At 35.1% G+C, this 13,903-nt stretch overlaps 1 long non-coding RNA gene and 1 pseudogene across 2 annotated transcripts; one reads left to right on the top strand and one right to left on the bottom strand.

Moving 5' to 3' along the window:
* The first annotated feature begins 664 nt into the window (after positions 1 to 664).
* Positions 665 to 1,745, top strand: LOC145125694 (uncharacterized). The gene is made up of 3 exons (XR_013716109.1): positions 665 to 766; positions 929 to 1,135; positions 1,245 to 1,745. It is a non-coding gene; the product is annotated as an uncharacterized LOC145125694 (long non-coding RNA).
* A 9,464-nt stretch (positions 1,746 to 11,209) lies between these two features.
* LOC145125109 (NAC domain-containing protein 82-like) lies at positions 11,210 to 13,340 on the bottom strand (annotated as a pseudogene). The gene is made up of 5 exons (XR_013715811.1): positions 13,263 to 13,340; positions 12,410 to 12,763; positions 12,034 to 12,311; positions 11,614 to 11,922; positions 11,210 to 11,475 (listed from the first exon to the last, which is right to left on the bottom strand). The product of XR_013715811.1 is annotated as an NAC domain-containing protein 82-like (transcript).
* Between the last annotated feature and the right edge of the window lie 563 nt (positions 13,341 to 13,903).

Raw genomic sequence — 13,903 nt, 5'->3', positions numbered from 1 at the left:
AAAATATACAATGAAAAAAAAAATACAAAAACTAGCCAAATCTTCTGATTATATTTTTTATTTTTAACCAAAAAATAGCAATTATCTAAAATTTAGCACCAAAACCGTAAGTCATTAAGGAACTTACGGTCAACGGGAAGTTGACTACGGTCAACAAAAAGTTGACTACGGTTTGGGATATCTAGGCAACTCTTCTGTGGGCCGGCTATTGTTTCAAGGCTCGTTGGCTCAGAATATATAAAATTGTTTTTTTTTTCTTTTTCAATTTGTATGTGAAGTTTGAAAATCTATCTTAATAGAGCATCTAAAGAACAACAATGTGCATCTCCAAATATTGAAGTTTTTTTTTTGTTTTTCTTGTTTAATAGGATAATTATTAGATGCATTTTTTTTTGAATAAAACGAAAAAAAAGCCATAGGTTCTTAACAAACCTACGGTGTACAAACGTTCAATGCACAAAACGTGCATTAAATACTTGTGCAGTGTAGGTTTCTTAGTAACCTACGGTTTTTATAAAAAAAATTGTTTTTTTTTCTTTGTAGCTTATATAAAACGTCATTTATATGATGCAATGTTATTTATTTCTAACAACCATCTCTAGCTAATGTGGATCACGTGAAATATAGTCTGGTCATGGTATGCATGTCACTTCATTTGAACTATACAACATAGAGCGAGTGTCTATATATAATGAGGACGTAATAGGCTAGATGTACAACTTAGTTCCACAAGAAGGAAAATTTCCTAGATCAAAATACACTAATGGTATACTCTTTCACCATATATATTTGTGAATGTCACGTTTATATAGGATTATAAGGCTTACATCTTTCGTCAATGCTAAAATTCTTTCAACTCTTTTAGTAATATTATATATATATATATATATATATATATATATATATATGTGTGTGTGTGTGTATGCAGGCAGGCAGGACCGTATGGATCGCACCTTGGGGAGGTAAGGCTGGAACCGAATCGGGGGAATTCATAATACCTGATGGTGCTCGTCTTACCAAGATAGATATTAGGAGTGGAGAAGCTATAGATTTCATCCGCTTCACTTACAAGGATCAATCTGGCACAGACCATTCTGAAACATTCGGTAGCGAGGCCGGTGGCTCGTTTCATAAGGTAAGCTTTGAATTCATCTGCCACGTATACATGCACATCGAAGTTACATATCGTAGTTAGGCTCTTATTTTATAATATAGCAGTCATCATGTTTATATTTCGGTTCCAGATCACCTTCAATGAAAACGAGTACCTCATCACAATTAGTGGACGTGTTGGATCATATGCTGGCATCACCTTGGTTACATCACTGACTTTCCAGACCAACTTAAGAACTTATGGGCCATACGGCACAAACCCGGGGACTGACTTTTCGCTTGGGGTCTCAAGCGGTAAGTTTTCGGGGTTCTATGCAAAGTACGGGGATTACTTGGACTCTTTGGGTGTTATTCTTCAGCCGTAAGATGATATATATACAGCAGCATGCATGCATGCATGTTGTGTTTGATGCATGGAAACAAATGTTAAATGTATTCTAAATGTGGTACTTATATGTATTTTATATGTTTTAATATCGTATCTTGTTTCTTCGATGTGAGACTATAAAAATAAGGTCGCACACGAAGTTACAAGTAGAATAAGCACCTTTGTTGTGCATGTGCATTTCGTTTTTTCATGTACCCCTTGAAGCTTATAAATAATGAATATTCCAATCTTTCTTCTTTGCTAATACTTCCACCATAAATTTATTTGGTTTCAATTTCTTGTGTTGATTTTTTTAGTTTACGTAATAATCATTTCTTAGGTACAGATCCTTTTCTTTTGGAGTATTTGATGAGGATTCCTATTTATACTTACATACATGTAACCATATAAAGAAAAATAAACATACGGGTCAGCCTTGGAACATCTAATATGAGTTCAAGTTACTACAATCATCTTCTTCATAACCTATATGTTAATTTGTCATATACATAAACCTTCAAATCCAACAGTATTTTTGATATATGCAAATGGATGTTGAATGTTGTTTCACATGTTGAATTGATGTTAATGTACTTAAAACTAATCCCTTGTTCTGAAATCTTTTTTTTAAATGCTAGACTTCAATTAAAAACAACAAGAAGTTGGAATTACATGGTACAATACAATGGGTTTTCAACCCAAGAGTTCCAAATCAAATTTCTACCCGATTTCGCTCTATTCTTAATCCATAAAAAGGTAAAAGCCTTGACATCATAGGCTAAAGCTAACAGACTCTTGTCCATAGTATTGGTGTGAAGATCAGGTCGTTCCTATATTTCCATATAGTCCATAAGAATGGTCTTGATTTTGCTTCTAAGGTGTTTAAAGACCTACATCCAACTTTTACAGTAGAGTTTACCCCCAAAAAGTCTTCTAAGGAGCCCGTAGGGTAGGAAAATCATTCCACCAAGTTTGTATATGCCCTTGTTTTGAAATCTAAATATGGGTTAGAAACTTATACCCTAAACCAAATCCTCCTACCTGCTAAAATGCTTTTTCTTCAACACTCGTCCTTAAGTTGACTTAAATAACATCACCGACCAACATGAATCCCACATTCAAAAGTTACAGACTTCAAGTTCATCTAAACACCCGTCAGAAAACATCAAATCCAGTCAACTTCATGATCGTAATTTTATTTATTTATATATTTTATTTATTTATTTATTTTTTATTTTTTTGCAAAACTAGGGTTGTTTGTGAAAAGTTTTGTAGAAATAGGGTGGCTATAAATTAGAAATTGGGCTGGTTTTAAATTGATTTGTAAGAATAGGGTATCCACTCTTACTCACCGCTCTATTGTATGGTGGAGGGTCGTTAGTTGAACAGATTTGATAGGACATAATCTCACTAATAAGTATAATGACATAAAGTAACTAAACCATTTTTAAAAATCCAACTCTTAGTTACTTTATAAAAAATGTGAAAGGTATGCTAATCCATGAAAATACACATCATGCTTTATATGTTGTTAGTGGAGTGTGTGTGGTTAACCGATACACTAATAGGGACTATAAAGAGATTTGATGGGCATCTCGAAAATTATCATTGTTGATGGGCATGTGTGATTGACGAGCACATCAATGTGAGATGATAAATGACAACGATGTTGTCGAACCGGTTTACATGATTATTCACATCTTGTTTATGATCGTCTGCATCCCAGTCACAAAAGTGAGAGCATGATTCGAGATTAAACATGTCATTGATACGATTCAGTGAATCTCAAAAGATCTAGAAGTTTCATAAGATTGGAATTGGTAAAAGTCTTACCTACCTAAAATAGATTCGAATTTGACTACGACATCAGTTTTCAAAGTTCGAATCGAAAATATGGATCCTATCGTTAATTTAAAATGTGGCTTAATAATTAAGGATTAAAATCAACTAACTTGAATTCTCTTTTCTCCTATTTTAAATGTCTTATAAAGATAGAAAAAGTATTCTTCATTTCTATGTAAATAGTTTTCCTCAATACTCTAGAGATGGTCTTTCAATTTCAAGTCAAGGTAAAATTGTTTTCCCTTCCTTAGGAAATGATGGAACTAGACATCATCTCTCTTCATGCCTCCTCCTCTTGTGACTCTCCTAACGTCACATTTTCTCAAGTCGAAAGATACGAGACTACTCAATCCTTTTTGTCATGTAGACATCAAGATGAAAACTTTATGTGTACGCATGTTCTGAAAATGAAATCTTACATTGACAAGTTGGATAGATTGGTTTGTCGTTTTTCCCAAGGGAGCAAGCCATTGACTAGGTTCTTCTCTCGCTTCTAAAATCATATGATCAGTTCATTGAGAAATTTTATATGCAGAATATCGACATGAAGCTAATTGATCTAACCCAAATGTTGATAGTTGCTGAAGCAGAAATGCTTAAGAGCACATTTAAAGAAAAGATGTTTATGTGGGATTAGATGTCTAAGCCCTTAACTATAATTGATATAAACTTTAATTGATAGCAGCACAGTCTTTTTGGGTTGTCCTCAAACCTAGCAATTGGACATAATGATTTTGGAGAGAGAGATTGATTTATTATTTGATTAATAAATTGAAAATAAATAATTTATTAATATATTATGTGAATAATATATTAATTTGAAATAGTAATATTTAATTAATAATTAATCAGAAATTAATTGGAATTAATTTTGGGATTAACGGAATTAACTAAAAGTGCAGGGACTAGAGTGTAATTATTAAATAGTTGAGCAAAAGGCTCCAGAACCTTCCACCATAGGGTGGGACAGTTTTGAGTAGGTTATTGAGGCTCTAGAGTTATCCTTTGAGGATAACTAGAAAGCTAAATAATTACCAAAAATAAGATAATGTTATTTTATTGGTTTGGGGCTTATATAAGGTTTTGTTGTTGCACTATATAAAGGGTCCTATGCCTTAGAAATTTCGGTCACTTGTAATCCAAAAGAGATCCAAAAATTTCCTCCCCCTCTCTCCTCAACATCTTCATTTCTAGCTTGAGTATGATCCACTAGAGGCACGACAATTGTGTTGCTTGTTTCCAAAGGATCAAAATGTATGTTTTTCTTCTTTATTTCTAGATTTCGAAAATACCTAGGGTTCTTTTTGATGTTCATAGTTATAGGTTCAATAGTGAAAACATAGATCTTTTGTTTTAGGTTACATGCACACTTAAAGTTTTAAGTTTATTTTGTAATGTCTAAAACCCATAAGTGGTATCAAAGCGTTAAGTTTGTTTTCTATTGAATGGTTATAACTTTTGAATCTATCAAATTTGGGTTTATGGAAATCAAACCCTTTAGGCTAAGGATTTTGAAATTAGGCTTTCTGAGACCCTAAGTTTCGAAACTTTGGTAAGGGATGAAACCCTTACCTTGGCTCCCAAGTTTTCGATTTTGGCAAGGGTTTCTTGCCCCTCAAGATTTCGAAATATAAGGTAAGGATTGAAATACTTACCTACCTCCCCAAGCTACTATTTTCAAAAATAGGTATCTACGGATATAGTTTTCTTATTTTTTGGTAATTGTTAGTTTATCTGATTAAATAGGGTAATTATAAAATTGGATAATCGTTACCCACATTTTCGAAAATTAGGGGGAAGGATTAGGATTAAATTGTTTGATTAATTTAATTAGATAATCCTTATGTGATTTAATTTAATTAACTAAATGTTTAATTAATAGATAATTATTAAATCATTTGGTTTTATTTTAAATCTATTTTTTTATGTTGAATTTTTAGTATTTTGAAAAACTTTAAAATACACCTTATACTATATGTAAAATTAAAAGTTTAATTATTAATATATGTATAAGATCAAGTCAGTCAAATCAATAATAGGTCTTATCCACGAAACCATGCTATAAAGAGGGTATAGGGAAGCGGCCTATAAAAAGGTCGTTGAATGGGTGTCCACTCTCACGTACCGCTCTCCTGTGTGGTGGAGGGTCTTTAGCCGAACGGATTTGATAGGAAAAATAATCCTCATTAAAAGTATAATGCTATTACAAGTAACTAAAGTTTTTTATTAAAATTCTCAATCTTAGTTACTTTAGGAAAAATGTGAATTTGTATGCTAATCCATGAAATTGCACACTACACTTTATAAGTCGTTAGTAGAGTGTGTGTGGTTAACCGACACACTAATGTGAGACTAATAAAGAGTGGTAATGGGTGTCTCGAAAATTATCATTGATTAATGGAGTGTGTGTGGTTAATAGGCACATTAAAATTAGATGATAAATGACATCAAGAGTGTCAAACTAATTTGAATGGTTATTCACATCTTGTTTGTGATCCTCGGTATCACAGTCACAAATGGAAGAGCATAATTGAGATTAAACATGTCATTGAATAGTTTCAATGAATCTCAAAAGATCTAGAAATTTCATTAAAACTTAATTCATTTAAAATTTCATTTTTGTGGTGAAATAGGTAAATCATCATTTACCTACCTTTACATAATTTACAATTAGATAACGACGCCCCTTTTCTAAGTTGTGAATTATTTAGTTGGAACCTAGCCTTGATATTTCATTTTGGGTGTTATATTGAAGATTATTCTTATCCAACTAAAACTAGGATTATTCTTATCCAACTAAAACTATCTTTCTTTTATAGATGTCTACTCCAACTGAATCTTGTCTATTTGTAAGATGACAAAATCACTTTTCACTGGATCTTGTGAAAGAGGTGAAAGTTTTTTGGACCTCATACACACAGATGTGTGTGGGCCCTTCAGATCATCCACAAGGGATGCTAATCGATTCTACGTGGAGATTAATTCAAGCTAACCTTATATGTTTAAACAACATATTTTAGGTCAAATCTCACAAATATGGTACCATAACCTAGTCATGACCATTTTTGGTAGAATACCTAAATTTTTACATAGTGTGATAGATTTTTAGGTTTTCTATTTGTAAACCAAATCCTTGGTATTTATAACTAGTTTCATAACATATGTCCAAAATAACATATTTTGATTTATATCCCACAAAAAATGATGTAATAACTTGGTTAAAACCATTTTTGCTAGAAAACTCATATTATGTTCATAAAAACCCTAGTTTTTATAGTTTTGTTTTTATGACTTTTTCTTAAGAACATATAGCATGTTCATACTCATTTTTCATAGATTTTTATTTTAAACTGTAACACCCATAAAATTCATGCCAAATTTAAACTTTTTAAACATTCAAAATACCAAATGTTATTACAAAAAGGTTTTCCAAAATAGTTTATTATCAGAGTATCCCAGAAACAACATCATAAAAGTGAGGAGCGGTACGATCACGCCTTTGCCTTGCCACGGTCTCCTGATGTACCTGAAACAATAAACTGAAACTGTAAGCCCGAAAGCTTAGTGAGTTACCCCCAAAATACCAACCTCACATAACCATAATCATATCATATCAACATATACAGAACAGCCATGCACCTCGAGTCTACAGTGTGACTGGTCCGCCCGCACCGGGCCTTCAGTCTATATGGTCCACTCTCCGAGTCTCGGCACGTCTGGTCCACCCTCTCGGGGCCTTCAGCCTATCCGGACCGCTAGTCGGGCCTTCGGCCTGACTAAGTGCCCTCCCGGGTCTGCAGTCTATCCGGTCCGCCCTGGGTATGTTGGCCTACAGCACGAAGCAGGACCCGCCTCAACCCAACCCAACCCAATCAAAACAACCATGTGCACATATAACAGATAATCACATAACGGTCTATAGACGAACAAACCGATCTAGCAGATCACATAGCATAGCAACATCCTATAACCAGGATACCGACCTAACCGGTCACTAACATAGCATCATCCTATATACCAGGATACCGATCTACCAGGTCACTAAACACAATACCGTCCTAACTACCAGGACGCAGATCTAACAGTTCAATAAACATAACATGCAATATACCCGGATACAAATCCGATAAAGGGCCGGCCTTAGTGTCGTAGACCCTATCGATATAGTGAGGATAACTCACCTTGCAGATGTCGACTCGGTAGATAAACTCCAACTCTCGGATCACTTGCCAAAGACTCCACCACCTATTAACATAATACGAATATACCCATAAGTCCTCAACCTTACGAGGTACTCCATAAACCAACTAGTCAACCCTTGGTCAAAGTCAAAGTCCTCAGTCAAGGTCAACAGTCCATGTTGACCCTAACTCGCCGAGTACCCTCGGCTACTCGCCGAGTTCCTTGAAGTACTTGCCCACTCGCCGAGTTACCGGGGTGACTCGTCGAGTTCCTTCGGTTTACGATCGAAGCTCTACGGCCACTCGTCGAGTTTCCTTCATGCAACTCGACGGATACGCACGCATACATAACTTGGGGAAATCTCATCCGACTCGCCGAGTTGTTCATACAACTCGTCGCGTCTATGGCAATCTCCAACGGACTCGCCGAGTTGTTCTTCCAACTCGTCGAGTTCATGCCTATCTTCATATGACTCGCCGAGTCGACCATGCGACTCGCCGAGTCCCTTCGGTCCCTTTTGCCATACAGACTCATTTGAGTCATGCAGCGGCTCCAAACTACAGATCCAAGCTTCTAAGGCATGCTTTTCACGTAAAGTTGCAAACTTTACGTGCATGCATAGCTATAAAGGCTCCAAATGTCCAATCCAAGCCCGTAATGGGGTTTCCTACCCAAGGAAGGCTTCATTCACGCCCAAAACAGAAACTTTATGACTCTAGGACTTAAGAAGGGTCCAGATCTGAAGTTACAACTTCAGATCTAGCCCATAGTCCACCTTATCAACTCAAAGATCCATAAAATCCCCAAACTCAACCAAAAGAGATCTAGAAGGGAAAAGAAGTAAAGGTGGCGACTTGATACCTCTGGAAGATGCTAACTGAGGTAGATTCTGATTCCCACACTTTCCTTGCTCCAATTCCCTTGCCTTCCAAGTTCCTTTTCTCCAAAGATCTTCCTCCCAAGCTTAATACACACACAATAGAGCACCACACGAATTAGGGTTTCTTAAGAGCTCTCTAGAACTGCAAAGAGGCCAAAGGAGGCTTATGCTTCTTTAAATAGGGTGCAAAACCCCGAGATTTAGGGTTTCATCTGCCAGCTCCTACTCGTCGAGTCCCTTTATGGACTCGGCGAGTAGGTCACTTAAACTCGCGGGCCAACCCGCTGCTACTCGGCGAGTCAGGCCACCAACTCGTCGAGTAGACCTTGAAACCATGAGAATTTATAACTATAAATGGATACTCGGGAATCGGGGCGTTACATAAACAACATATCACACATAAATGTTCATGATACTAGGTAATGACATTATTTCATGTAGATAACATTTTTCCACAACATGAAGATAAAGCATGTATAACAACTTGTATAATTATACAAGCATGTATAACAAACTATTTTCAGTTTATAAAATTTGTTTATTTAAATTTCAGTTTACTGCAGCAGTCTGCAGATGTTAAAAAACAAACATGCTTCTTATTATGGGCTGCAGCCGTTTGTTCCACCTCTTCTGCTACAGAGGATTGCAGAGGTGGTCCGCAGACTTCACGAGTTTTCGCTTCGAAAAAACAAACAACACCTTAATTTGAATCATCTAATTACAGTGTATATTTTCCACAGAGCCTTTATGATTTGTTTTTTTTCCTTTACATACTTTTATTAATTTGCTCGTACGTGTGTTTAAACAAATAATATGAATTTATTATTAAACAAATAATTACAAAAAAATCGTTTAATTTAGGTTTCGACAACAAAGAATTTGTGGTTTCAAGTAGGCCTGTTGTTCGGGTATACCCGCCGGGTTTCGGGTTTTTTGGGTCGGGTTTTCGGCTAACAATCGAATGAAAATATAACCGATACCCGGACCGAAATGATGTTTGGGTATTCGTGTTTCAGCTTGGGAGGGGTATATTTTAACGATATTAGTTGATTTTTGTAGATATCATTCTTTTTTTTATTAATTTATGTTTTTAATTATACATAAATATATACATAAATACAAATATATCGATTAACTCAAGTCATTCCTTTAAAGCTTCAACTACCAAAATGGCAAATACAATATATGCTCAATTTCACAACTTTGAGGAGGAATAGTGAGTGAGCCGATGTATCTGTAGTATATATCTTCTATTACCGATTTGAATCTCTTTGGGTTTTATAACCCCACTGTGCCCGTGCTCAACTTTTTTTTTTTTTTGAACAGCTTAAAATTGAACACGAAACTAGCAAAAAGCTAGAAATTACAAAGAAATAGCTAATAATGGGTTTTGAAGCCAATTAACCCAAATAGCTTTAACCTTATTGTTTCTATGAACAAACCAATTGTAAGACATATTAACAATATCATCAAAAATAAAAACTTTACACGGAACCACTTCACAAAATATAATATCATTTCGAAATCTCCACATCATCCAAATGACCGTTTGAATAATCGATCTGTTTTTCTCTCTCTGGATAACGAGACCATATCTAGCCAATCAAATATGTCTTGTAACATATCCCAACCAGGCAACACTAGATCAACCCATCTAAAAACCCTGCGCCAAATAGAACCCACCAAATTACATAAGAGAAAAAGATGATCATTTTTCTCCACATGATCATCGCATATAGGGCAAACCAAAGAAGGAAGCTCCAAACCTTTAAGACTTAAATTTCACCTTGTAGGAAGTCGATCTCGCAACACCCGCCAACACAAAATATTTACCTTCCGCGGCACACATCGATTCCGTCTAGTAACTGATAGACCATCGGGAAGCGAAACCTTGTCAATAAGTTGCCTAGTATCATGAACCGAAAACCCCATGACACCATCAACATCCTGTCTCCAAGAATCCTTTTCGACAAGGCTATTTTCAAGAATGATACTTAATATTTTCATTACTCTGCTCATATGTGTGTTTAAACAAATAATGTGAATTTATTCTTAAGCAAATAATTTCAAAAAAAAATTGTTTAGTTTAGGTTTCGACAGAAAGTAATTTGTGGTTTCAACTTCAAGAATGATATTTAATATGGATGTTGTTATTTATTTTAAATTTTGTTTAGAATTCATATTATTTGGTAATTATGAAGTCATGTTCTTATTTCGTATGAAGGCCAATATAGTAATCTTGACTTTTTTGTTGTCCTGGCTTAGTCTTTCCAAACACCATATTAACAATCTATTATTAAGGATCATGCACCGAATATCTATCTCGTCCCATCGAGTTCTGTTCAATCTTATCCAGTCATGTTTCATCTAGTCCCACTACCAAACCTTTAGTAATTCTATATGGTGACTTTTGTTGAAAACCAAGTCCATAAAAGGTGAGAGTTTGTGTATCCATTAGTCATATTTAAACTAACATCTATATAGTCATTTCTTTCTCATAGAGGGCATTGTGAATCCATTAGACACATTTTTGGAGAGAATTCGTATTTTGAATTAGCTTGTTAGAATCGAGAGTTTGTTCTTAATTTATATTTTGCGGTTCACTTCTGACTAAGAAACTACGTTGTAATTTTCAGTTGATAAAATAAAAGATTGCATTCCATTGGATATGTTTTCTTGGGATTTTATTGGGTTACTGTTCTATTCCCCCACCCCAGTCCCCAACTTTGTTCTCTACTTGACATGTGATTTTTCAAAAAAAAAAAAAATGTTTTTCTTTTTGGATATGTCTTGATTTTTATTGATTAAAACTACATTGAGGACACTTTCAATCAATATCATCTAGAAAGCAAAGAAAAGTTGAAAAAGTATGATATATAGCCACGTTCAATCAATGTCAGTCTAAGAAATCATCTTGCAGAAATGCATCCAATTTCAGGCTATCATCATCATCAGCAGATCCATCAATGAAAAACATGTTAAATGCATCTTGTCCCAAATCATCTAGATTGCTCATGTCTGCCAACTCTTTAAAGATATCAACACCATCATCAGTCATCACTTTCTTCCCTTTACTTCCATCTTCCACCTCCTGTAGACATCACAAGAAAAAACAAAATTCACTACTTTCTACAGGAGCAACGAAAATGACAACAAACTGGAATGCATCTAAGAGATAGGTTTTCTTTGTATGTATAATTTCTAATGAAATTATTTAAAGATTGCATACCTGAGTGTCATTATCACAAAGCATTGGAGCAAGGTCACTCTGGGTAAGCATGACATCATCATTCACAGGAACATTTGTAAGTCTTTCATTTTCCAAAGATGTGATAGTCGATGAACCTGGTTTCATCACACCTGTTGAGCCACTTGCATTATTATTAGGATTCGCCAACAGAGTAACCACCCCTGAAGATGTTTCATCATCATCATCATCTTCATCCCATTCTTCTTCTTCAAATGGCGCACCATACTGTGCACCAATTTGTGGTCCTGCACCTCTTTTCTCGAAAACTTTACAGATTACGTACGCCTCCTGCAATACACATCATCCCAAGTTTGTTATAAAGGTTATAAAAATAATTTCAGTAGTTACTAAAAAGTTCACATAAAGGCTGTGTTTATTACAAATGATAAGACACAATACCTGAGCAATAACACCTTGATTGGCTAAATCATCATCTTTCATTCGGTATTCATGCATTACCCAATTTGTTCTTGTCCCCTTTGGTGGATGACCCAAATGGAAAATCAATGTCTTTATCACTGCCACGTTTCTTCCATTGTATTTGACTTCTCTATCTTTGCCAGTACCTTTCCAGTAACCGGTTTCAGTTGCACGGTTTGTTCGGGACCCACTTGAATACTTTTTCGATTGTGATCAGAAGAAGTACCACTCTAGATCACCACTCAAGATGGATTTGGCTGGAAAAAATATAATAAAGGTTCTCAATGTTAGATGCAGGAAAAGAATAATCAAGGAGACAAGTTGTTAATATCATTTAAATTCAACAAATTAATACCTGGAAGATCCCATGGGAAGAAATCATATATATTAATCTCTGCAATAACTTCGGGGTGAAGCTTTTTCCCCAATAGCTTCTTCTTGAGGTAGTACATAACCAACTCAACATCAGTAGGTTTAAAACGAAATCCTGGACACTTCAATGATTTCCCCATGATGAAAAAAAATCAAGTGTCCACCCAATGAATGTGTTAGAGAAGAAAACAATATCTCGTGTGACAATTAATAAAAATATGTCCAATTGTGAACAAAATCTTCCAGAGGCTTCCCAGGCTATTTCGGTTCAAGAACCAGTGCACAAGCACGTTTAACCACCAATGTGTGCACGGAGGGGCAAAAGACGTGAGGGTCCCTGTAAATTATCAAAAAAAAAAAAAAAATCATCAAATTAAAAAAGAAGAAAATAAAAAACAATGAAACCCAATCAATATCATTGATGTCAGTTTCAAATTTGGATAGTAATAGGTTTAACATTCATTAACTAGACAAAAGAAAAAAAAAAAAAAAAAACTGATGGGGTTATGAGTCTAAAATCAAATCGATTACTAGATTGCATATTGAAGTTAGGATTGCTTAATTACTCTATAAAATCGTATGCATTTAAGCTTGAAGTGATGGATTGCATTCTAAAGTTATAGAATCTAAATTAGAAAACAGTTGCATCATTTATTACAAATACGATCCTTGTATTATGTGTTCGAGATTAATAAACTAGTTTGATACCGATTACAGGATTATCAGGTAAACCCTAATATATCACGATTAATTGTTCGAGATTAACTAAACCTAAAACGATGAGTGAATACAGTCAAAAAGGAATACTAAGTCATCATACAGATTATGATCGTTACCTGTAAACGAGAGAGGCGATGGACGATGGTGGCTGTGTCAATCGTAGGATGTAGTGGGGATGGTGTGATAGCGTGAGGAAAGCGCGAAACAGAACGGTAAGGGTTGACGATTTATATAATGAGGAGTAAGATACGTAACTAGTCCCTCATTATGTCAGTAACAACACTTTTAGTCCTTATTTCAGAAGGAAAATATTTGAAATGAGAACCGAAACTCAAAGTGTTAAGGGTCAGGGGCGGAGCTTCAACATTTGATTCGGGGGGGCCAAATATATAATATGTATAAAAATTGGTAAGCAGGAGGGGCCAATGTCAAAATTTTATACTTTTGGGTATAAAATGTATAAAATGAAACTATAAGGGCTATTTAGAACCAAAAAATCAGGGGGGGGGGGGGGGGGGGCACAGCCCCCCTTGGCCCTTATAATGCTCCGCCAATGTTAAGGGTGTCACATGACTTTTATCTCGGTTGTCATCCAATATTCCAATATACGTTTATGTTATCCTATATCTTTTCATCAAATCGTTAGAAATTTAGGATAATAAAGACACTTGGATATGTTATCGTATATCTTTTTATCAAATAGGGGTAATAAAGGCACTTAGATATGTTATCCTATATATTTTCATCAAATCTGTTA

This window comes from Lactuca virosa, chromosome 7 (assembly GCF_052849685.1).
Source record: "Lactuca virosa cultivar CGN04683 chromosome 7, Lactuca_virosa_CGN04683_v6, whole genome shotgun sequence".
NCBI classification, from domain to species: domain Eukaryota; kingdom Viridiplantae; phylum Streptophyta; class Magnoliopsida; order Asterales; family Asteraceae; genus Lactuca; species Lactuca virosa.
Note: the sequence above shows the minus strand (reverse complement) of the source record. Positions and strands in the feature narration are given on the sequence as shown.